Below are 24,556 nucleotides of genomic sequence, written 5' to 3'. Positions count from 1 at the left end.
GGCAGTTCTACTCTGCCCTGTAGGGTTGCTATGAGTCAGAATCGACTCGATGGCAATGGGTTTTGGTTTAAAATGATTCTGAATGATTCTGTTGGACACTTGATACTATGCATTTGTCAAAATCCATAAAACTTTACAGCACAAAAAGTTAATGTATGCAAAAAAAAAAAAAAAATTAGGAAGTCAGGGGAACCCAGGATGTTATGTAGACTGTAACACAAGAAACTAACTGCATTACAAGTGTGTGAGACAATCCCATGCTGAAACGGAGGAACAAGTGGTCACCCGAGTAACTTTGGAAATGAATCTCATAAAAACTAAAGGCACAAGGAAATGCACATGAACACTAGCTGATAATGTTGAGCCCCACAGGGGTATAATATACTAATTCTGATACTGCTATATATATATATACTGGAATGGAACCATTAAGTAAATGGATGGCAGATGGTAGAAGCCAGGTTTCTCACTTTTGGAGTGGGAATAAGCAAAGCCAGGAGGCTAGAATGATCCATGTGGTAATGAACTAGAGTTGGAAACATCAGTATGGACTCATGTTAGGCTTAATATAGGCACAGATGGTAACGTATAGAAATATTTGTAGGTATGTGTATATAAAGATGTCACCCTGAAAACTTAAGTGCACCTGATGGAAGCCATGGTGTTTTCAATTGCCTCATATGCATGCGAAGGCTGGATGATGAATAACGAAGACAGAATTGATGCCTTTGAATTGTGGTGTTGGTGAAGAGTACTGAATATACCATGGACTACCAGAAAAACAAACAAGTCTGTCTTGGAAGAAGTACAGCCAGAGTGCTCCTTAGAAGCAAGGATGGCGAGACTACGTCTCACATATTTCAGACATGTTATTAGGAGGGATCAGTACCCGAAGAAGGACCTCATGCTTGGTAAAGTAGAAGGTCAGTGAAAAAAGAGGAAACCTCTTGATGAGATGGGTTGACCTAGTGGCTGCAACAATGGGCTCAAGCAGAACAACAATTGTGAGGATGGCACAGGACTGGGCAGTGTTTCTTTCTGTTGTACGTAGGGTTGCTATGAGTCAGAATCGACTTGATGGCACCTAACAACAACAACAACATACATATACATGGGTTAGTTACACACATATATTTCCTTCCTTCGAGAGAGCCTAAAAGAAACAAAACCCTAACAGCAATGAGCATATCTAGCACCCAGAACTTGGTTTCTAATATCATTCTGAAATAAAAGGAACCAGGGCTCCTTGGAAAAATGGATGATTCTAGGACTGGGACAGGAAATATACAATGATCCTGGAGCATCTTATAGTATCTTAAAGGAAATAAATAATCAAAAAAAAACAAAAGAATAGGGCCATGTCAAAAGAGCTGCCAATGGCCAAAGTTCAAACAACCTGAACAACAAAATATATCAAGTAGTACTGGATTACAACCCAAAGTATAAAATAAGTGTTCATGAGCTGAAACTGACATAAATAAATGATTGAAGGAATAAGTAAACGGAGCAGAAGAGACAAGTTTCCCATGCATAAGAATTCCAGATAATTTTTGAAGACGCACCATATTCGAGGATGGGGAATATAACTTCCCATGCCTTAAGTGTAAACTCTGCATAATGACTTCCTTCCAAAGAGTATGGTTTGGAAAGGGGAAAAAATGCGTAAATTTATAGTGGAGACACCTGACAAACAGGCAGGTGATCAAGGTCAACATCAACAGTGATAAATCATGTGGATACTACTGCCCTTGATATGATGTGATGAAAACGGCACTTTACTTCTGTGGTCTTAATCCCCCAAACCCATCCTAACCCCGTTCTAATCGTGAGAAAAACATCAGAATAATCCCAGTTGAGGGACATTCTACAAAATACCTAACGAGTGCTCCTCAAAACTGTCAATTTCATCGAAAACAAGGAAAGTCTGATAAACTCTCACAGGCGAAAGGAGCCTAAGACCACACAATGACTAAATGTAATATGTATCCTGGAAGAGAAAAAGAACATTAGGTAAAAACTAAAGAAATCTAAACCAAGTATGGACTTCAGTGAATAACGATGTATCAATATTGGTTCATTAATTGAAACAAATATACCACACTAATTTAAGATGTTAATAATAAGGAAAATTGGGTATAGGGTATATGGGAGCTCGTTACTATCTTTGCAATATTTTTATAAATTCAAAATTATTCTAAAATTAAAAGTTTATTTTTAAAAAATGATTTTATGTAACCATAAATATGCATTAAACATTTAGTATACTGTAAAAATAGTGGCATGGTGGGGGCATCTGACCTCCTCTAACTTCACGAGGGGGAGAAAGAATACCATCAGCATCAGTCCAAAGCTGATTCCTATGAGGTGGACGTCAGACAAATCTCTCTCCAACTTTTTCACAAATTCTGACACCAGCTGTCCTTCCCATGGCACTCTCTACTTTTCTCATGGGTTTAATAATTCATTGCAATGGCCACACAGAACTCACAGACCATACCCACAGTTATGGGGTTTATTAAGGAAGTAACAGGTTAAAATTCAGGATCAGGAACAACTCAGGATACAGGTCTTTGAGCAGGACAGCTGCTTCTCAGCTGTGTCTGCAGGCAGGCATCTCTCTGGCCCTCAACTCTTCAGCCCCTTGGTCCAGCCTCCGGCCTGCTTGAGCAAGTGTTGCAAAGCTCTTTAGCTCCACCAGTAAGTGCGCAGAGGCACCCCACTCCACCAGTAAGACTTGGTCTGAAAGCGCAAAGCTCTCTAGCTCCATAGGTCGGCAAGACTAGCTCTGTTGACGAGTGCCTGGAGGCACCTTACTCTGTCAGCAGGTCTCTTGCTCCAAGGTGCTCAGCTTTCGTGCTCTGTGGGTCAGCACACCCACTGTGATCACCTTGCTCCATGGGCCAGGAAGCCCACTGTGGCGTCTCGCAGCAGTCTCCTGGTTCTGCTATCGCCATTTCTCTGCCACTGCTACTCACCATTTTGCGCCCTTTCAGTGGGAGTTACAAGACCGTGGTGAGAAAGGCCATATAAAGGTGATAAAAGTGATCCATCACACCGAATATACTCACAAAGTTACAGAAATGGAAACAATAGGAAGATGTTCAATGTCATGTCTGCATCTAATCTTTAGGTCTAAGTCACTTCATATTCCTCTAGATTTTTATCAGACACTCTTGAAAAGGCCAGAAATGCTTTTAAGTCATGTATTGGTTTCTTTCAATTTAAAATACATTATTATAATTTACTATCTTGAATGGGCTAATTAATTTTTTAGACAATCAGAGAATCTGATGAGGGAAATATGAGAACTTTTGTCCAGAAAATGCATACTTTAAAATAATCTGGAGAAATTAGTGTTCTATGACTGCTGTAAACAAATTACCACAAAAGTGGTAGCCTAAAACAACAGAAATTTATTCTCTCACAGTTATGAGAGCTTTAAGTGTGAAATCAGTATCACTGGGCCAGAATCAAGGTGTCAGCAGGGCTGTGCTCTCTCTGAAGGGTATTGGGGAGAATCCTTTCTTGACTCTTTCAGCTTCTCAAGGCTGCTGGTATTCCTTGGCTTGTGGTTGCATCACTCTAATCTTTGACTCTCTTCACATCACTTTCTCCTCTTCTGTGAAACCTCACTCTGCCTCCCTCTTATAAAGATATATGTGATTGCAGTTAGGGCCCATCCAGAAAATTCAGAAAGATCTTTCCATCCTAAGATCCTTAATTTAATCACATCTGCAAAGACCCTTTCCCCAAATAAGTTAACATTTGGGGTTTCCGGGATTAGGACCTAATATCTTTGGGGAACATTATTCAGCCTACTACAGTCTAAGGAGAAAAAAAAACAAAAACAAATGGGAGGCATTCAAGTGTCTTCTGGAGAGTAGATTTGAATGTTTTAAAAAGATAGCTCTGGTGTTATGGTGGAAAATAAATTAGAGAGGGGCAATTTGGTTGCATAAGGATTGGATCAAAGGCTACTGCAATACAGTAAACCCTGGCATTCAAGTGTTTAATACTCCAAGTTTGACTGATATCAGCACTAAAGGTAATAACTTAGAGTATTTTACAGTTTTATTGTTAAAAAAGTTTGCTGCAAGATGAGGCCTTTCTCTAAAGAGTGTGCCTCCAAATATTGCCCACAGTACCTGGCAGTTCTTGTATTTACACAGTCTACATCTGTTTTCCTAATAAGACCTATGAAGACAAGGAATATGCCTATTTTATCTCTAGAGCCAAACACAATAAAATTAGCTAAAAATTACGGTGCATTTACTTTGTGCCAGTGAGCAAATCAATTCACTTCTGTTTTGACACCAACTGTAAATGCAACCCTTCTTCCTGTGACTCTAACCACCAGACAGCTCTCACAAGTTAAAGGTCGTAGTCCTCCAGACTGCCAAGTCTGCCCAAGACTTTAGATGCCAGCTGCAAGCTTGGCAATCCCTAGGCTCCTCAGTTCTGACCTGCTGGCTACAACACTGAGGGTTCCCTTTACTCCCTCAGGATGTTTACCCGTGAGTTCCCAGGCCCCCTTCACTTTTGACCTGTCGGTTCCCATTACTTCTCCAGGCTCAACAATTTCCTGGGATGACTTGCAGAACTCAGGAAATGTTATACTTACAATTACAGTGTTATTATAGCAAAAAGGATACAAATGAAGAGACACTTAGGGTGAAGACTGAGAGGGCTCCCAAGGTAAAGCTCCCATGTCCCAAAGGATACACTACCCTTCCCTGAGCATTCCTGTGTATCACCTGTCAGGAAGCTCATGGAGATTAAGTGTCCAGAACTTTGACTGGGGTCTTACAGTACAGGCATATATAATTGATAGAATCATTGCCACATGGTTGAACACAACTTTGAGTCCCTGTCCCTTGAAGTTGGCTGATGCCATGCAGCTGATATCACATGGTGGGTCTTTCTGGCCTAATATGCCCCCAACCAAGAGTCAGCTCTTTATGATAATTGGGTTTGGTCTGGCGCCCTCAGGGATAACAAAGGCTCCAATCACTGGGGAAATACCAAGATTTTAGAGGTTATCTCTCAGAAACTGAGGATGAGGACACAATTCTTTGGGTAAAATTAATTGTAAACCCCACGGCCAGCTATGGAGATAAAAATTTACATAAAATAAAAAACCAAACCCATTGCCGTTTGAATTCATTCCAACTCATGGCAACCTCAGATGAATAGAACTGTTCCATAGGGTTTCTTGGCTGTAATCTTTATGAAAGCAGATCATCTGACCTTTCTTTCATGGCACTGCTTGTATGACTGACATAAATTAATATTGCATTTGATACTCACAACAACATTTTGAATTGGCACTGTTATTATCATAATAGATTAGTTCATTGTTTAAAAATATACATTCTTTCACCTCTACTTCCATGGATGAAGAGTACTTCCCTATCTCTTGACTCTGGGTTTGGCTATGTGACTTGCTGTACCCAAGGAGATCTCAGCAGACATAAAGTAAACAGGAGCTTGAGAAGCACATGCCTGGATGGGCTTGCTTTCTTGTACCTTTGTCATCATCATAAGAAAAACTATGCCTGGTCTAGTCCCTGACCCCAGGATAAAGATGAAGACACATGGAGCATAATTAAGCCCTGAGCCAAGACCAGTATAGATCAGCCAACCCTTAACAAATGTGAGACTCATGAGCAATATTAGGCCAAATGATCTATTCTGAAATACAGTGCTGTCATGATAGGATAATATCCATATTATTACAAGTAAGACCAGTTAATACGACTACTATTCAAATTTACCCATTAACCACTAATGTCAAAAATGAAGAAATTGAAGACTTTTTCCCACTTCTGCAGTCTGAAATTGATCAAGCATGCAATCAAGATGCATTGATAATTACTGGTTATTGGATTGCAAAAGTTGGAAACAAAGATGAAGGATCAGGAGTTGGAAAACATGGCCTTGGTGATAGAAACAACACCAGGAATCGCATAATAGAATTTTACAAGACCAAAGACCTAGTCATTGGAAATATCTTTTTCAACAACATAAATGGCAACTATACACATAGATCTCGCCAGATGGAATACACAGGAATCAAATAGACTACATCGTGGAAAGAGATGATGGAGAAGCTTAATATCCTCAGGCAGAACAAGGCCAGAGGCCAACTGCGGAACAGATCATCAACTGCTCATATGCAAGTTCAAGCTGAACCTGAAGAAAATTAAAACAAATACATAGGAGCCAAAATACAACCTTGAGTATATCCCACCTGAATTTAGAAACCATCTCAAGAATAGATTTGACGAATTGAACACTAATGACCAAAGACCAGCTGAGTTGTGGGATGACATCAAGGACATCATACATGAAGAAAGCAAAAGGTCATTAAAAAGACAGGAAAGAAAGAAAAGACCAAACTGGATGTCTGAAGAGACAGAAACTTGCTCTTGTACATACAGTAGCTAAAGAAAATGGAAGAAATGATGAAGTAAAAGAGCTGATCCAGAAAATTTCAAAGGGTGCCTTGAGAAGACAAAGTATTATAATGAAATGTGCAAAGACCTGGAGTTAAAAAACCAAAAGGGAAAAACACGCTCGGTATTTCTCAAGCTAAAAGAAGTGAAGAAAAAAATTTAAGTCTCAAGTTGCAATTTTGAAGGATTCTATGGGCAAAATATTGAAAGATGCAGGAAGCATCAAAAGAAGATAGAAGAAATACACAGAGTCACTGTACCAAAAGAATTGGTTGACGTTCATCCATTTCAGGAGGTAGCATACGATCAAGAAATGATGATACTGAAGGAAGAAGTCTAAGCTGCATTGAAAGCATTGGCAAAAACAGTTTCTTCAAGGTTCAAAAGGACACCGAAGGGTGGATGGCCTGGGCGGGTCAACCCAATTCCATGAACCCAGAAATCTGGATTCCAGGAGAATCAAAACAATTTTGTCAACCTAAAAGGTCAAATTTTTTTTTTAAGATATTGAATTTTGAGGTTGTTTTTACACAGTATTTTTGTGCCAACAAGTAACTGATAAATTATCATCCTCATTTTCCAGATGAGAAAAAACTAAGGCACAAAGAATTTTAAGAGACTTTCCCAAAATCATGCACCTACTATTGTCTCCAGAAACTATTATGCATCTAATACATAGTGGCACAAAAATAAGTATCTTTTAAAATAATGAGGATCCTGTCCTACATTGTGAAAGTATATAAGCTTGTAACTACCATCCCAATTAATATATAAAATGTTTCCATTATTTTCTCATGTCCCTTTCTAATTTTTTTTCCTACTTCCCTCACTTTTCCTCAGGAAACCACTGAGCTACTTTCTATTATTGTATCTGTTGTTGTTGTTAGGTGCTGTCGAGTCGATTTTCAACTCATAGTGACATCATGTGACAGAGTAGAGCTGCCCCATAGGGTTTCCTAGGCTGTAATCTTTATAGGAGAAGATGTCCAGTACCTCCTCTCACAGAGCCACTGCGTGGGTTTGAACCGCCAACTTTTGGTTAGCAGCCAAGTGGTTAACTGTTGTGCCATCAGGGCTCCTATTATTATATGTGTTTTTGCATATTTTAGAATTTTATGTAATTTCATATGAATAAGACAGTGCCAAGGAGCCCTGGTGGCACAGTGGTTAAAGCATTCAGCTGCTAATCAAAAAGTTGGCAGTTCAAACCTACCAGCTGCTCCACGGGAAGAAGATGTGGCAGTCTGCTTCCGTAAAGATTATAGCCTTGGAAACCCTATGAGGGTAGTTCTACTCTGTCCTATAGGGTCGCTATAAGTCAGAATCAACTCAGTGGCAATGGGTTTTTGATTAAGACAGTGTCTGGCTCTTCCATTCAGCACAATGTTTTTCTTACTCAAGTTGCTGCATGTTTCAGTAATTTGTTCCTTTGTTATTGCTGAGTATATCCTGCTTATATAGATACGTCACAATATGTCTATCCATTCATACATCGAAGACTATTTGGGTCTCTCCAGATTTTCCAGAGGCTCCCAGGTACAACAAACTGCCGCTCCTGAGGATCTACACTTCTCTTGAAAAAAGCTCTAAATTTTTTTTTTTTTGTTCAGATTTAAGAGCAAGGAGAAATCTCTTTTTCCTCAATAGCATTGCACTTAGTTCTTAACTCACAAAGAAACTGTGCCCTTATATCCTCAGTTTTCCACAGAATGGGATGCTAAAGCATTGTGGTTGACTAACTCATCATTACAGCCTTTTGTGTTCAACCTATGTCTAAAAAACATTCTGAGTCTTCTGCCCACCATACACTCAGTCGCCTGTCAGCCCAAACACTCATGTATTTTTTACTTCAAGCTTATGGTGCCCAGCCATTTTCCCTCTGGATGACCCCCAGGGAGAGGATTGATTCTTCACGCTTCATGTCCCTGAGGGTGTCATCTGGAAGCCAGTTGCCAACTTCAAATTGTTTACTCCTTGGTCTTCTCAGTCAGCTTTTCTGATTCTCCTGCAAATACATCCTCAAATCCTGGACTTAAATATTTCCTCACCAAAGCCTGGGCTTCTGTTAGGTAATATGTCTACATATGTGTTAATCTTCTTTGGAGGAACACAGTTCTACTCTGACACAGATGGATCTGCCATGAGTTACAGCTGACTCAGTGGCAACTTTTTTTGGGGGATGGGGGGCCCAGGATCAGCTGAGGAGATGTGTCTTGCTTATAGGAGGAGTTATCAAAGTGGGGCTCTGGTACTGCTTTAAAACAAGAGGCTTATTAAATCAAGACAGCCTGGTGCTGTCCAGTCAAAAGTTAAAGCCAAACTGGCATCAAGTGAAAACTAAGTAAGAGTGGTGTGAGTCTGAAGGATGAGATGATCTCCAAAGTGGGAGGTTGAATCCCAAGGGATTGGCCACAAGAGGATTGAGGAGATGGAGAGAAGATGAAATGCGACCCAGGATTCAAACCATGATCAATAAATAAAGTCGGTGCTTGGGCAGTTGTAAGGAGGGCAACTTGAAGAATACCAGTCTTGGGAAGCAAAGGGAACATCAGAAAGACTAGGGATTTGGAATCTAACAAACCTAGTTTCAAATCCCAGTTTGACCTTCAGAATATTATTTATCAAATTCTCATCTGTGAACTGGGGATTTTATACTTACTTAGTAGATTGCTGTGAGGATTAAAAGAAAGAATAGGTGTAAGGCACCTAGCTTACTGTTTTACTCATAGTGAATTGTCAATAAACATGCATTCTCTCCCTCCTTCTACTTCCTACCCTTCACCTCCTCCCCAACTCCCACCTCAATCCTGATTCATCTTTCTAAAGTGGGTTTGTGTACTTATTCTAAATTAATGTGACTTTATGGAGTTTTAACAACTGTATTAAATTCTCTCTAGTTATTTTACAACTGCATAATGCCTCCATTGTCCTTGAAATACCTCATATCACTCTGGGAACAGTTTGTTCTTATTCTTGACGAAATGTTGTTGGGTGGAAACCACAGGTTCTGTTCAGCGTGAGTCATCTCAGCCAATAAATGAGACACCAAGGTGGGAAAGTAGAAAGGCGCCTTTATTTTATCACACAAGGAAAGGAAACAGTCGAGGCTGCTACCATCAAGACTGCTCAGAAAGGGCGAGGGGGAAGGTTACTTTTAAGGAGTTTACAATAGGAAGTTCATATAAGTTACATCAGCAACATTCTTAATCATATTACGCAGGCACAACGGGGTTTACATATAACTTCATGCATTACGTGTTCAGAAAGTGACGGTTAAACTCCACCCAGAGGTGGGGAAGTTACTGTGTATGAGGTCTAAAAGATTATCCTGGATGTCAACATTGTGCCTAAACTGGTTTCCGGGGAACCAGAATTTTAATGTAAAGCTATGGGGCATGCCAAGCAAAGGAACTAGGATTTTAATGTAAAGCTATGGGGCATGCCAAAGAAGCTTAAGGCAGTGGAATTTTCCACATCCTGCAGACCTCTGTCTTAAGACTGATAAACTCTAACGAGATATTCTATTTCCCTTTTGGTTGAAATAAAATATTCTGAAAAGTCTTGAAGAGAAAAGCAATAAACTATCTTGATCTTTAATGAATAAAATGTATCCATTTATCAGAAACAAAAACAGTGACCACTCAAAACTCAGCATTGAATTCTGAGAGAAGGGGGTAAAAATCCATGTAAGATAGCTAAACAAATTAACACAAGCCCATAAAATAAACTCCACAATTCTAATGTCAGACTTTAAAGATGTAAGAAAAACTGCCTTATAAGAAATTCCAAGGACCCAGACAAATACTTTGGTTTTACTGGGACATAATATGAGAAATTTTTAATTGTGTATAGTAATTTCCGATGGCTTTTGTTGTAACAGGATTTGACCTACAGTTAAGGAAATTATAACGTACAGGTTAAAAATTATCGAACTTTTTAAACCAAATATATATTTCTTCAAATGAAATTTTATGTGGAATAATCTACACACAACAGAAAAGAGAAAAATTGCTATTGTTGAAGTTGGAGTTGGAGCCTAGAATCCTTCCACTTCAGGAGCTCGCATTCCCTCTCCCACCTCTGACCTGACCCCTACATCAAAACTCTGAGCCCCCACGCCCTCGCACAGCTCCTAGGACTTCCAGGATCCAAAGATAAAAACCATGCTCTAAAGCGTCATTGATAGTGCCCTCCCTAATTGCAGCTGTAACCAATTAGTGTGTCATTAAATAACTGAAGGAAAAAAAAAAAAAAAAGATGACAGCAACTGCCCTGGAGTTAATTCCAACTCATGGAGACTCTATGTGTGTCAGAGTAGAACTGTGCTCCACAGGGTTTTCTTTTTTTCCAGGAGATGATGAGCTTTATTTTGTCGTGTCTGGATAGAGGATTGATTTGCTCTCAAATATTCTAGGGTGGGGAGAGACTAGGAGAAAGCACAGAATGTAGAGGTCTATTCAGTGTAATCTTCACCCTCGTTTTCATCTTTATCATCAATGGAGAGAACAGCATGCTTGCTTGCAGAACTGAACTTGGAGGCTGGATTTTCTTCAGGTTTCTTTGGCTCAGGTACAGATCTGAAGTCTTGATCCTTTTCGCCATCTTTCCTATCAGACTTCTTCCAGTCGTCTTTGTATTCTCCATCTCCTGGACCACGGCTGGAGTTCTCACTTTGGCCTTTGGGACACTTACTCCATCTACTTTATTTTCACCTCTCCTTGTTGGTCCTTCCTCAGATGGTTGAGCTGGAGCTACTTTCCCCCACCCTAACACTTGTAGGGGATTGCTTCTCTGAGCTCTGATATTGAACAGGAAGATTAGAACTTCACCCAAGCATTCTCCATTGGTGGAGGGGCTGGCATTACATTTAGAGGCTGGTCAAGTTTGGGAGGCTTAAAAATTGGAGAGCAACAATCTTTCTCCTTACTGAGTGTTTCATTTTTCACTCTCTCTCTTCTGTGCATCCTGGTCTGACTTACTTCTGCCAGATGTTGCTGAGGTCCCAGTCTTCGATGACTCACTTCCTGTCCTCCACCATTCCCTTTCCTGGGTTTCTTCACTTTGCCAGCTTAGGAGTCTCTTAGGCTGTCACTCTAGTTTTGGCTCATCCAGCTAATGTAATTTCTTCTGTACCTTTTGTAGCTGCTCTTCTACATCTCATTCTCTAGCAGCTGTGACAATGGGCTTTGCCCCTTCAAAGATAGAAGCTGCTTGACTGGACTGGGAGGTGTTAGCATAGGAATCACCTTCCTTAGAAGTACTCTGAGGCTTTAGATTCAGTTTGGGTCTTTGAGGGGGACCTCTATCATCACGCCTATAATCTTCCCAAGAGTAATCATGTCTGGAGCCTCATGACCGATGGTCCTGTCTGTCATATTGATCTTCATAGCGGTCCCCACCTCCTGTATGGTTATCATCCCTTCAGTACCCGCTACCAAATGCGCTTCTGCCATTGCCTATCCTGTAGTCATAGCCTCTATCATAGCCTCTGTTGCCTCAGTCATCATATTGATCCCAGCCCCCATATTGATCCATATCCCAGCATGAGCCATCATGACGCCCATCACAATACCCACCACAACACTGGCTTGAATCATAAGGATCATGATACTTGTCTCCAAAGCTATCATTGCCTCTCCTAGGTGAGTAATCATCGAAGCTGTGTGTGACAAGACCGGCCCTCTAGTGTGTATCTGTTTTGTCAGAATCCCGTTTTCTATCTTGGCCAAAAGAACTATCATCCCTGTGTTTATGCTGTGCTTGATTAGCAACATCCACTCGAATTCTCCTGTTATTTAGAGACACTTCATCGAGACTCATGGTACGAAGCAGGGAATTAGGGTCCTCAAACTCAGCCTAATCAAAACCTTTTAATCTCTCTGGATTGCTGGGTTCATGTGGTAAACACACCGCACTGACATTTAATCTTCTAAAGAATTCCTTAATGGTGTCTTCTGTCACATCATAGGGCAGATTTCCTAGAAAAGCAGTGTAGGGTGGCAATTTGGGAAGATGGCACCAATTGATATTGAGTTTCCGAGCAGCCCGTGGAGCAGAAGCAGGATAGTACAATCAATTGGAGGCACCCTTTACACGTCATCATCATTACTGCACCAAGTGGTTGAAACATCTCCTTCCAGGTAGTCTGTTTCATTAACCCAGCTGATTGGTTTGGGGACATATTTGCATCCTCCATCAGGCCCTCCATCCTCATCCAGGAAGTCTGATAGGGAGACAGAGTTTCTCTTCTTTGTCTTCTTTTTTGCTGAAGCCACCACGCTGGGAGAGAGAGAGAGAAGGCAAAGCTGCTTCATAGGGTTTTCAATGGCTGATTTTTCAGAAGTAGACTGCCAGGCCTTTCTTCCTAGGCACCTCTGAGTGAACTCAAACTTCCAACCTTTTGGTTAGCAGCCAAGCATGTTAACAATTTGTACCATGCAGGGGCTTCTATGTCATTAAATAGATTTTAATAAATCTCAGCTAGTATTTTATAGTTCACATGAAATAAAATAGAAGAGATCATAGTGTATCTCAACAAGGGAAATCACTTCTCTTGAAATATTTATTTCAGATATTTATGATTAGATATGCATGGCTACGCTGCATCATAATGTAAAACGATTTTAGGGACCCCACTGTACTTCATAAAATTGAGAACACTTTATGAAAATTAGAATATTTTAGTAAAATATTTTGAAATGACAGACTTTCAACTCTAATAAGATACAATGGAATTCTCTTCAGAAAAAACACAGATTTCTTTTGAACACATGTAAAGCCCAATCAGCAAAGTTTGAAGCAAGAATTTTGTTAGTAATAAAAAGAAATACCTGGATCTTTGTAGCAGTTTTTATTCATTTATTTATATTTTTTCTGTTTTGTCAAAAAAATGTTTTACTTTCAAACTTAGATTGTTAAATAACCAGAAGAACTACATGGTACCTGCCTACCACCACCACCTGCCTTTCTAATCAGGACCACAATAGATGGACCTTGATAGAATAGGAGAAAAATATGGAATAGACCTTCATATTCCTCAAAAAAAAAAAAAAAAGAAAAAAAAGAAAAAAACCAGACCTACTGGATTGTTTGAGACTAGAGGACTCCCTGAGACTATTGAGCTGAGACATTCTTCAGATCCTGAACCAACACTAACCCGAGGTCACCTTGTAGAGGTCACCTTGTGGCACTGAGCAGGGAATTTAGGTCCTCAAACTTAGCATAATCAAAACCTTTTAATCTCTCTGGATTGTTGGGTTTATGTGATAAGCACACTGCACTGATATTTAATCTTCTAAAGAATTTCTTAATGGAGTTTTCTGACACGTCATCGAGCAGATTCCCTAGGAAAGCACTGTAGGGTGGCAATTTGGGAAGATGGCTTCCGTTAATACTAAGTTCTGGAGCAGCTCCTGGAGCAGAAGGCAGGATAGAATGATCAGTTGGAGGCCCCCTATATACGTCATCATCATTACTGTGCCAAGTGGTTAAAACATCTCGTTCCAGATAAACAACAAGTTGACTCAAAAATAATATCACCTGTAAGCACTGTGCTCCTTTAAAAAATCACCTATAGGAGACCAAATGGTCAACAATTACTTTAAAACAAAGAAGAGACTGTAACTGGGCAGTGAAACTAGATTCATGGAAATGGAACTATCAGAACAAAAATACTGTGTGAAGAATGTAACCAATGTTACTGAACAACTTGTGCAGAGATCGTTGAGTGGAAACCTAAACTGCTGTGTAAATCTTCACCAAAAACGCAATTTTTTTTTTTTTTTTTTTAAAGATTCTTAACTTGGGCTGTCTTATGCCCTCTGTCATAGTCTCTAAGCCCTTCATGAATCTAGGGTGCACATGTGAAAGTATTTCAAATGCTTCAGACATAAAAAGTGAGAATACCAAATAATTTAGCTATTTCATTGAATTAGATGATATCACTTCTCTTAGTCACAAACGTGTTTATCTTCCAGGTCTCAAACTGTTACCTTTGTTCACTTTCATAGTCATGCTCACCCAAGTGTGACCAGGCCTTTTTCCTGAGGAGCACAAGGGCAATATGTTGGTTAGGTTCCTAATTGCTGAGCTGCACGAGAAGGAGTTCCTTGACTTTTTAAGGTGCACAGTGATTTCACAAAATGATTCATCTCATCTCTGATTAGCTCTTCTAAGCATGATACAAGATGTTATAGAGTCTTCAACAAGCAAAATATTCTGAAGGTTGCTTCAAGTATTTCTTCTGCTCAACAGGTTTTTGAATGTCCACACCAAGCCCATCATATGACACTGTGACTTCAGAGTGCTACTGATCAATGCTGAGAAACATTGTTGACTGCTAAATGGGCAACCTTCTTTACCACTGGCTCCAAGTTTGATTCATAGGTGTCTAACAAAACTGGTTGAAGAGCTAGTTATGATTATATTCACACTGTTAATGTAATAGGAATTACAGTTGCAATAACCATTAGCATTGCAATGTCTAATCACTACCAGATATAGGGCAACCTAGTCTCATTGTAATTTTCTTATTGTTCTATAAGTTATAATTTGGAATTCAGCTTTAGTAATCAACAAATTCATTCAGTAACTATGTATTTAGTGTCTACTATATGCAAGACACTAAACTAGAAATGGCAAGATATTCAAACATGAATAGGGCATTATTTTGGCCTCAAGAATATTAGAATCTGGTATTGAGTATTGAGGCGAACACAACTTTTAAATCACCACCAATAACAATATATAATACTCACTGAATACTTACTACATGCCAGACAACGTTTAAAAGTTTTACCCTTACTAGTTCATTTAATCCTCACAACAACTCTCTTATCATCCCATTTTACACATGAGAAAACTTGCCGAGGATTACACAATTATTTAGTAGTAGAGCCTGGATTCAAACTCAAGCAACTCAGTACAAGTTCACCATGTAAGGACTGAGGACGTTTCTCTGGAGTCAGCTATTAACCCTCACCGAAGATACAAAAGGTTGAGGCTCTATTCCAAGTTTTGACTCTGATATTACTGCTTATTTTCAGTCAGTTTTTTAGTGTGTGTGTGTGTGTGTGTGTGTGTGCGTGTGTGTGTTTCAGGTATGTGTGCAGGCGTATGGCGGAGGTCAGGGAGGAGCAGTGTTTGTACTCATGTGAATTTAATTATATATGACTTTACGTACCCTCCAGAGTTCAGTCCCAACTCATGACTCAGGCTTCTGTGCCTGGCCCCTGTTGGAAACCCACCCTAGTCTATGCAAAATTCCCCAACTACACAGGAACACTGCTGAAGTTCTACTGCAGTGGCTCCCCCCACCCCACAGCCTCACCCTAAAGTACCTGCAGGCACTCCTCCTATGTTTCATGGTCAAGAGACTAAACCATAAAGCTGCAACACAACATCAGCTTTCCTAGTGTTGCACCTCTGTTTTGCACTGTACCAGAGAAAACAAAGCACTTATTTTTTTTTAATTCACTATTTAGTGAAAATTTTTTGTGAAGTGGGAAAGGAACTTATGTCTGATCCCATATCATTTCATTCTCAAAAACCTCATTAAAATTTCTTTTCAAGTACTCTTCCTTGACCCCCAGCCCTTTAGTTTCCCAGCTCTTCCCCTGCTCCTGCAATGCTCAGCTTTTCTGTTTTCTACTGAATCCTTCCCATATTTTATTCATTTATCTGTCTTTTAAGCAAAGCAAATTGAGATTTGTCCTAGGCTCTCCAAATTTGAGTATCTACATTTATCATTCACCTCAGCAAATAAAAAGCCGTGCATTTGCAAGGATTGTCTTTCACTTCACACCAGTGGTGGAATAGGGGGGTAGTGGGAAAAGAACATCAGTAGAGAGTAACAAATTTAACAAAGAATAAGTGAGATATTGAAGATAGAATCACTTTGCCACTAAGCCCTTCTTAAGAAAGTAGAAATAATATTCATAAGAGCTATGTAGTATCAGAGAAAAAATTTTTTTGAGGTTTCCCTCCAAATTTAATAAGAAAAAGTAAGATATGAATATTACAGTAAAATTCAAAGGCCTGTGTGGAAGAATGGTTTATCTCTATTACATGGGTTTTGCATTTATGTCTTGACAAATTATGACAAGCATGTGCTATAAATGTCACCACGCTGAGGCTCACAGATGATCCATATTCTCTGATAGTAATATTTGGAATTAGAAGAAATACAGGTTATCATACGTCTGTAATTAGATTTCTGTCCTCTCCATTCTACTAAACTTTCTACTGAAACGGTACCAGTGGCATCATTCTTGCTAAATCTCTTCCTCCATGCTTATTGTCTTAACCTCACTCCTCCCCTTGACGTTGGTGTTTATCCCTGCTTGGAACACTCACCTCTCTTTGCTTTGGGAATCCAATACTATCCTGGTTAACCTGTAAATTTTTCATACTCTCTTGTATCCCCTGGCACTAAATAAATAACTGATGTTTATTAATGCCAACAACGATTATCATACAGCTCTGTCTCACTGTTTTATTAAACAATGTCTTAGTTGAGGTCTCATGATAATACTGAGATGAAGGAAAGACAGTAATGATTATCTCCATTTCTAAAGATGAGAAAACTGAGGCTAATGGACTTTAAATAGATCACAAGACCCATGAATGATGGGAGCTAGGACTTGTCCTAAAGCTTCTTTTTACTAATCTAGTGTCTTTTATGTTTACTAGATTATATTCTTTTCTGGTGTCTTAGGCTGGGTTTGCTAGAGAAGCAAAACCAGCCAAGTGTGTAAATATATCTATACAGAGATTTATATCAAGGAAATGGCTCACACAGTTGTACAGGCTGAGAGGTCTCAAGTCCGTGGGTCAGGATAGCGGCTTCTCCTGATTCATGTAGCTTCAGGGGCTGGCGAACCCTAGACAGGCAGGTCAGAGAACAGGGCTCTTGCTCATAGGCTGCAAAGATCTATGAATTCCAAGATTGGCAGGCAAGACCGCAGGTAACCTGCTAGATCAAGTCCCAAGAACTGGAGGTCAGATGAACAGGAGCCAGCTGCAGGATACAGAGTGAGCAAAAGCCCCTGATCCTTGTCAGATTGCCCATTTATACTTGATGCAGGCCACATACCCAAGGAAACTCCTTTTCCACTGATTGGCTACTCACAGCAGATTCTATCATGGAGGTGATCACATTATATCAAATCTCATCATGGAAGTGATCACAACATCATACGACTGCCAAACTACGTCATAACTGCCAAACCACTGAGAACCATGGCCCAGCCAAGTTAATATACAACCTTAATCATCACATCTTGTTTTTAGGATATTTAGTTTAGCCACTTTTTTTTTCCAACAGAAAAAGTGACACTTTCTTCATAAATGTGGTTTGGGTAATAAAAAACTACATTATAGCCTTCTTGAACAGCAACAGGATCAGGAATTTCTGGTTTCAATATCCCTCTATTGTTTTTCCTGCAGTTCGTGACTCATAAGTTGTCAGCAAAGGGAAGAAAATTAAAAAAATGGGGAAAAAGCCTAAGCACAGATCCCAGTGGAGATGAAGGGAAGATTTTAGAAAACTGGAGAAACCTGTTTATAAGATTAACTACTTTTTCATATCCTGAGGACATTATCTGTGCTGTCACTCTAGGATATTGTAGCTGATGCCTTTGCACACGTGCTAAAGTCGTTCAATGCTTAAAGACATATATTGTCAAGAGATAATAAAGTTGTGATTCCATCTACTTAGTACCATATTTCAGAGTCGTAGAAAGCTATGAGGTTATAGGTTATGTAGTTCAAATTTGCATTTTAAAAGTGCAAGAAGTGGAGCCCAGAGAAGTTAATGACCAACAGGAGATCACACAACAATTTATTTTCAGAGTTAGGGCTAGAACTTTGATCTAAAATGTGTGGTTCAGTATTTTTTCTTTCTTTCCATGTTTTAATTAAAACATTAAACTGTCTTCTTGTGAAAATACATTCATTTGAGGCCCGTCTAGACCAATGAATCAGAATCGCTGAGAAGGTAGGGCCCAGGCATCAGTATTTTTTCAAAAGCTGACCAAGTAATTTTAAAGTGCAGTCATGAGTGAGAACCAGTGATCAGCCAACCATAAAATAAAATATTAACAACTTATGCATATAAGTCCTTACAGAGTAAGATGCATTACAAAATAGAGTATAATTTTATTGGGGGATATTTTCTAAGTCAAATAGATATTACTAGAAATAATATCCAATACAATAAAAGTGAAGGCTTTAATAACTATTTCTTTATTGCCTTTAACAGCTATTTATATGTCTCTGTTAACAGCAGTGATAAACAAAAAAAGTCAATCATAAAGAAATTCCTAGGATCTTTGTGGCATATTCCAATCAGTCTTCTAGATGCTTTACCTCCAGAGTCTGCAGAAATGAGGCAATCCGAGGTACTGTTTATGGAAACTTAAATTTAGACAGCAATTCAGTGTTTTTGAGATTGAAAGACGAGAAAGTTTCAAGCTTACTATCTGTAACACCTACATCTGAGAATATTAACATTAAATACTTGTAAAGTTACTGAAAGGAAAATATGAAAAGTCCCTACTTTTCTTACAGTTTACCGGAAGGATCAATTCAATTCAATTTGGTTCCACTTCTGCTCTGACACCAGCTGCACAGGCAGCCCTTCTGCCTCTGGTCCCAGCCACCAGGAGCTAGGTCAGATCTCACAAATTAAAGGACATCGCGCTTCAGACTGCCAAGTCGGCCCAAGACTTCAGACGCCAGCTGCAAGCTTGCGAGTCTCCACGACACTCTCACTTCTCATCTGCCAGCTACAAATTTGAAGTTTTCCCACTGCCCCTTCAGGATGGCAGCCATAAGCCCTGGGGGGTTCCCAGCCTCCTCACTTCTGATTTGCTGGCTTCCACCGTTCTTTTGGGTTCGGTAATTTACTAGACCGTAAAACTCACAGAATGTGCCATACTTACAATTATAGTTTTATTATAGGAAAAAGTTTACCGATGAGGAGGTCTGAGAAAGTTCTCAGCATGGAGCTTCCTTGTTCCAAAAGACTTGCTACCCTCCCATGTCTTTCACCAACCAGGAATGTCATGGAGATTTCGTGTCCAGAGACTTTATTGGGGGCCTCGTTGTGTAGACATGAGTTATGGATTGAATTGTGTCCCCCAAAAATATGTGTTGTAAATCCTAACCCTTATACTTGTTGAATAAGGAGACCTGGTGATGCAGTGGTTAAAGCGCTCGACTGCTAACGAAAAGGTGGGCGGCTTGAACCCATCAGCCTCTCCGCCGGCGAAAGATATGGCGGTCTGCTTCTGTAAAGATTTACAGCCTAGGAAACTCTACAGGGCAGTTCCATTCTGTCCCGTAGGGTTGCTATGAGTCAGAATTCACTCAACCCGCAGTGGGTTTGGGGTTTTTTGGTACTTGTTGATGTAATCCCACTTGAGAATAGGATTTTCTTTGTTATGTTAATGAGGCCAGTAGGGTGTGGTTTAAGCCAATCAGTTTTGAGATATAAAAAGAGCAGATTCAGCACAGAAGCAAAGAAGCACAAATGGAGAAAGATGGATACCACGAGGAGATCATCAAGAAATCAAGGAAGAAACATTGAAAGAGACAACGATTTTCCCCCAGAGCCTACAGAGACAGCCTTACTCTAGAGCCTGTGCCCTGAATTCAGTGCAGTGGTTAAAGCACTCAGCTGCTAACCGAAAAGTTGGGGGTTCAAAACCACCAGCTGCTCTGCGGGAGATAGATGTGGCAGTCTGCTTCCATAGAGATTCTGGGGAAAACAAAAACACATTGCTGGAGAGTTGATTACGACTCAGTGACCCTAGACGACACAGTAGAACTGCCCCAAGGGTTTCCAAGGCTGTAATCTTTAAGGAAGCAGACAGCCACATTTTTCTCCCGCAGAGCGGCTAGTGGATTCCAACCACTGATCTTTTAGTTAGCAGCCGAGCATTTAACCACTGTGCCACCAAGGCTCCTCTCTGTAAAGATTACAGCCTTGGAAACCCTATGGGGCAGTTCTACTCTGTCCTTTAGGGTTGCTATGAGTCGAAATCAACTCAACAGCAATAGCTTTCTAAACTGTGAGAAAATAAATTTCTATTAGTTAAAGCCACCCGCTTGTGGTATTTCTGTTAAAACAGCACTAAGAAACTAAAACAGTATGAATGATCGAATCATGCCCCCCACCCCAGGTCGGCTGATATCAGGCCACTGGATATTTGATGGTCTTTCTTGCCTGTTCAGCCCCTACCTGAATCACCTCATTAGCATAAACCCTCACTTGTAGCCTGGAGGTCTCATTAAAGGCACTTCAGTTACTGGGGAATTTCTAAGATTTTAGAGGTTAGCTCTCAGAAACCAAACACAAAGACCAAATTCTTTGGGTGGGAAAAAAACAAAAAACAAAAACAAAACAATTGCTGTCGTTGAGTCAATTCTAACTCATAGCAACCCTATAAGACAGAGTAAAACTGCTGCATAGGGTTTCCAAGGAGCAACTGGTGGATTCAATCCGTCAATCTTTTGGTTAGCAGCTGTAGCTCTTAACCACTACGCCATCAGGGTTTCCTCTTTGGGTAAAGTTAATTATAAACCCACAGTTTCATAAACCTATATGTAATGAGGCAATAATCATGCAGCTGATTTAGCAATAAAATGAAAAGTTCCTCAAATTAAGTATATTCACTTAGATGGTTAATTTGTAGTTATATGGGAGATAGAATGTTTGTTGAATGAATAACTTTAAGAAAGTTAACATTTTCATGAAAAATGTTGCTTAAGGAGTAACAACATTGATGTAGGAAGTGTACAATTATGTGCAGCTAGGCGTTAGCTGAACAGCAATGCTTTAAATAGATACAGGTGCATTCCTAATTCATCATCACTATGTGTGTAATTAATGCTCTGTGCATATGCATGAGTGACAGAAAAGGCTCTTCTACTATTAGGGCACTAACTCTTGGCAAGTACAAGAAGCAGCAGCCTCAGAATTGGTCAGGTTCCAATGTCAAAAAATATCTAGCTCTTTTTACATTTTGTGATTATTGAATGATTTTTCAGAGGCTGTGGTTGATAACATTCATGGATGGCATTTTTGATCTGACATTTTTAGAAGAAAATATTTCTCACAAGCACAATGAACAATCCAAAAGTAAGACTTAGCGAATGCTTTGGAGACAGAAGCTAAAAGACTGGCACACGTGATTTTTTCCTTTATTAAGAAAACAATATAAAAAGCTCTCTTTAAGGAAAGTAAGCAAAAACTATCTGCAAAGGGATGGGAATACTCTCTGCAAATAACCTGAGGCTAAAAAACTCTAGAACATAGAGTTTAATGAAAATATACTAGAGCATCTCATATAAAACAAACCCTGTACTTTAGGTGAACTAGAGTAGTCCTGGGTGTACAAACAGTGCTCAGCTACTAACCGAAAGGTTGGAGGTTTGAGTTCACCCGCAAGTGCCTTGGAAGAAAGGCCTGGTGATCTACTTCTAAAAAAATCAGCTACTGAAAACCCTATGGAGCACAGTTCTACTCTGACACTCATGGTGTCTCCATGAGTCGGAATCGACTCCACTGCAACTGGTTTAAAGGTTGTCACAGGTAAAAGCAACATAGTGTGGTGGTGAAAAGAGTAGATGCAGACTGCCTGGTCTGAATTCCATCTCTGTCATTTATGAGGACAGCGCCTGGAAAAAATTTCTTATTTTTTTCCCCCTTAGTCTCATCTGTAAAATGGAAATAATAATAGTACCTACCTCATAAGGTTATTTTCTGGAAGAAATAAGCAAATACATTTTTAAAGTATCCTAGTGGCGTAGCGGTTAAGTGCTATGGCTGCTAACCAAAAGGTCAGCAGTTTGAATCCACCAGGTGCTCCTTGGAAACTCTCTGGGGCAGCTCTACTGTGTCCTATAGAGTTGTTGTGAGTTGGAATCGACTTGACGGCAATGGGTTTCGTTTTTTTTGGAGTGTTTTAAGCATGTTAGGTATGAATATTCCCAGAAAAACCAAACCCATTACCATGGGGTCGATTCCAACTCACAGCGACCTTACTAGACAAAGCAGAACTGCCCCACAGGGTCTCCAAGGCTATAATCTTTATGGAAGCAGACTGCCACATCTTTCTCCTGCGAAGCGGCTGGTAGGCTCAAACTGCTGATCTTTCTGTTGGCAGCAGAGCACTTAACCACTGTGCCACCAGAGACTCCATGGTATGAATATTAGCTATTATTATTATTGCCATAATATGTGCATTTTTAGATTTTTTCTTTCACATCTCATTTAGATTTAAGAACAAATGCCAGCTACTGTAACATTCTTTTCTCTGCCTATAGTTTTAACTCTAAACCACAGAGGAACTCGTTTTTTAATTAACCCACTCATCCAATTAGTTAATCGGCTATCCACACCATTGACTAAACACTCAAATGGTAGATGATTTTTTAATGTGTTGAAATCATTTTTCATATAAGAAATTCCTTAAATTATCAGGTAAATGAATGAGAAATATAATCTACTATTTAGTAAACTTTAAAATTTTTATACTGAAAGCAAAACAAAAGAATTTTACCTTTTGAATTCTTAAACCAATGCATTATTCCCAGGAGAAAAAATATTTTTTAATCTATGGTTAGCAGAGGCTATTTAAATAAAGAGGAGTATTAAATACATGTTCCTTTTCTCTATTTTGTCTCTAACTGGATTAAAATTTCCTTGGGTTCTAGCTATCTATCTATGTATTCAATGTATATACTTGTACCTATACATCTATACCTGTCTATATCTATATAACAAATCCATTACAGAGACCTTCAAGAAATATTTGTTGAATTAATAAATAAATAAGAGATTACCTAAATAGCAATGTACTCTGTTGGTTTTTGGTCAGGGAGAAATGCAAAACAGTCACTGCCACATAAAAGTTATGGAGAAAAAATATCGCCAAGAACTTTTCCTAGAAATTTGTGCTTTATTTTTATTTTCTAAGGTATTGTTTTATTACATATATATGTTGTTATAAGACATAAATTCTTTATTAAAGTGGTACTTGCAAAAAAGATCCCATAATGATTACTATCTCGCTAAATGGAGAATAAAGTTAATTTTTTAAAGATTATTATTTTTTTTATTGTGCATTAGGTGAAAGTTTACAGAGCAAATTAGTTCCCTATTTGATAGTTTGTACATAAAGTGCTCCATGACATTGTTTTTTTTTTCCCACAATGTGTCAGCCCTCTCCCCATTTCTGTCTTAGATTCTCCATTTTCCTTTTGTCCTGATATTCTATCCCTTCCCGCTTTCTTCTCTTTGCTTTTGGGTAAATGTTGCCCTGTTGATCAAATGTAATTGTTCTAAGGAGGAAGTTCCTCTCCAGTGTTATTATTTATTTCATAGGCCTGTCTATGGTTTGGCTGAAAGGTGGTTTCCGGGAATGGCTTCAGTTCCAGCTCAGAAGAGTGTCTTAGGGTCATAGCCTTGGGGGTTCCTCCAGTCTCTATCACACCAGTGAGTCTGGTCTTTTTTGTGAATTTGATTTTTTGTTCTACAATTTTTCTCCCTGTTTGTCCGGGACCCTCTGTTGCAATCCCAGTCAGAGTGGTAGGTAGTGGTAGCTGGGCTAATGTCCATTTTTAAAAAGTTAGCATTTGATAGAACAGAATTCATTTTCAAGGTCTCATATTTTGAATATTAAATTTAGCAATATGATCTCGGACACTTTCCTAAAATTTTCAATGCCTTAATTGTAAGAAAGCAATCCAATTCAATTCTGTCTCAGAGGTTTTTGCTAAGGATTAGCTTTAAAAAAGTTTTGAAACATTTTGTGTTATGTAAAAGCTAATTCATCCAAGTAGCCATGCTCTCAGTTGTCAGTTTGAAAAGAGTCTCTGGGTGGTGAAAAGAGTTAACACACTTGGCTACTAACTCATATGTTGGAGGTTCGAGTCTCAGCAGAGGTGCCTGGGAAGAAAGGCCTGAAAAATCAGCCATTGAAAATCTTGTAAAACACAGTCCTACTCTGGAACGCATGGGGTGGTCAGGAGTCAGAGTCGACTCAAAGGCAAGTGGTAATATCATAATAAGTGCCAGTTGCAGTCACAAAGAGCAC

General features: G+C 39.4%; 1 pseudogene; it reads right to left on the bottom strand.

Annotated features, from left to right (window-relative positions):
• Positions 1-10,813: 10,813 nt before the first annotated feature.
• The window catches only part of LOC101346415 (eukaryotic translation initiation factor 4B pseudogene), a 16,738-nt pseudogene continuing 2,995 nt past the window's right edge, over positions 10,814-24,556 (bottom strand).

The sequence above is a fragment of the Trichechus manatus genome, unplaced genomic scaffold, assembly GCF_000243295.1.
Source record: "Trichechus manatus latirostris isolate Lorelei unplaced genomic scaffold, TriManLat1.0 scaffold00108, whole genome shotgun sequence".
NCBI classification, from domain to species: Eukaryota; Metazoa; Chordata; class Mammalia; order Sirenia; family Trichechidae; genus Trichechus; species Trichechus manatus.
The sequence above is the reverse complement of the archived record's forward strand: the minus strand, read 5'-3'. Positions and strand labels throughout refer to the sequence as shown.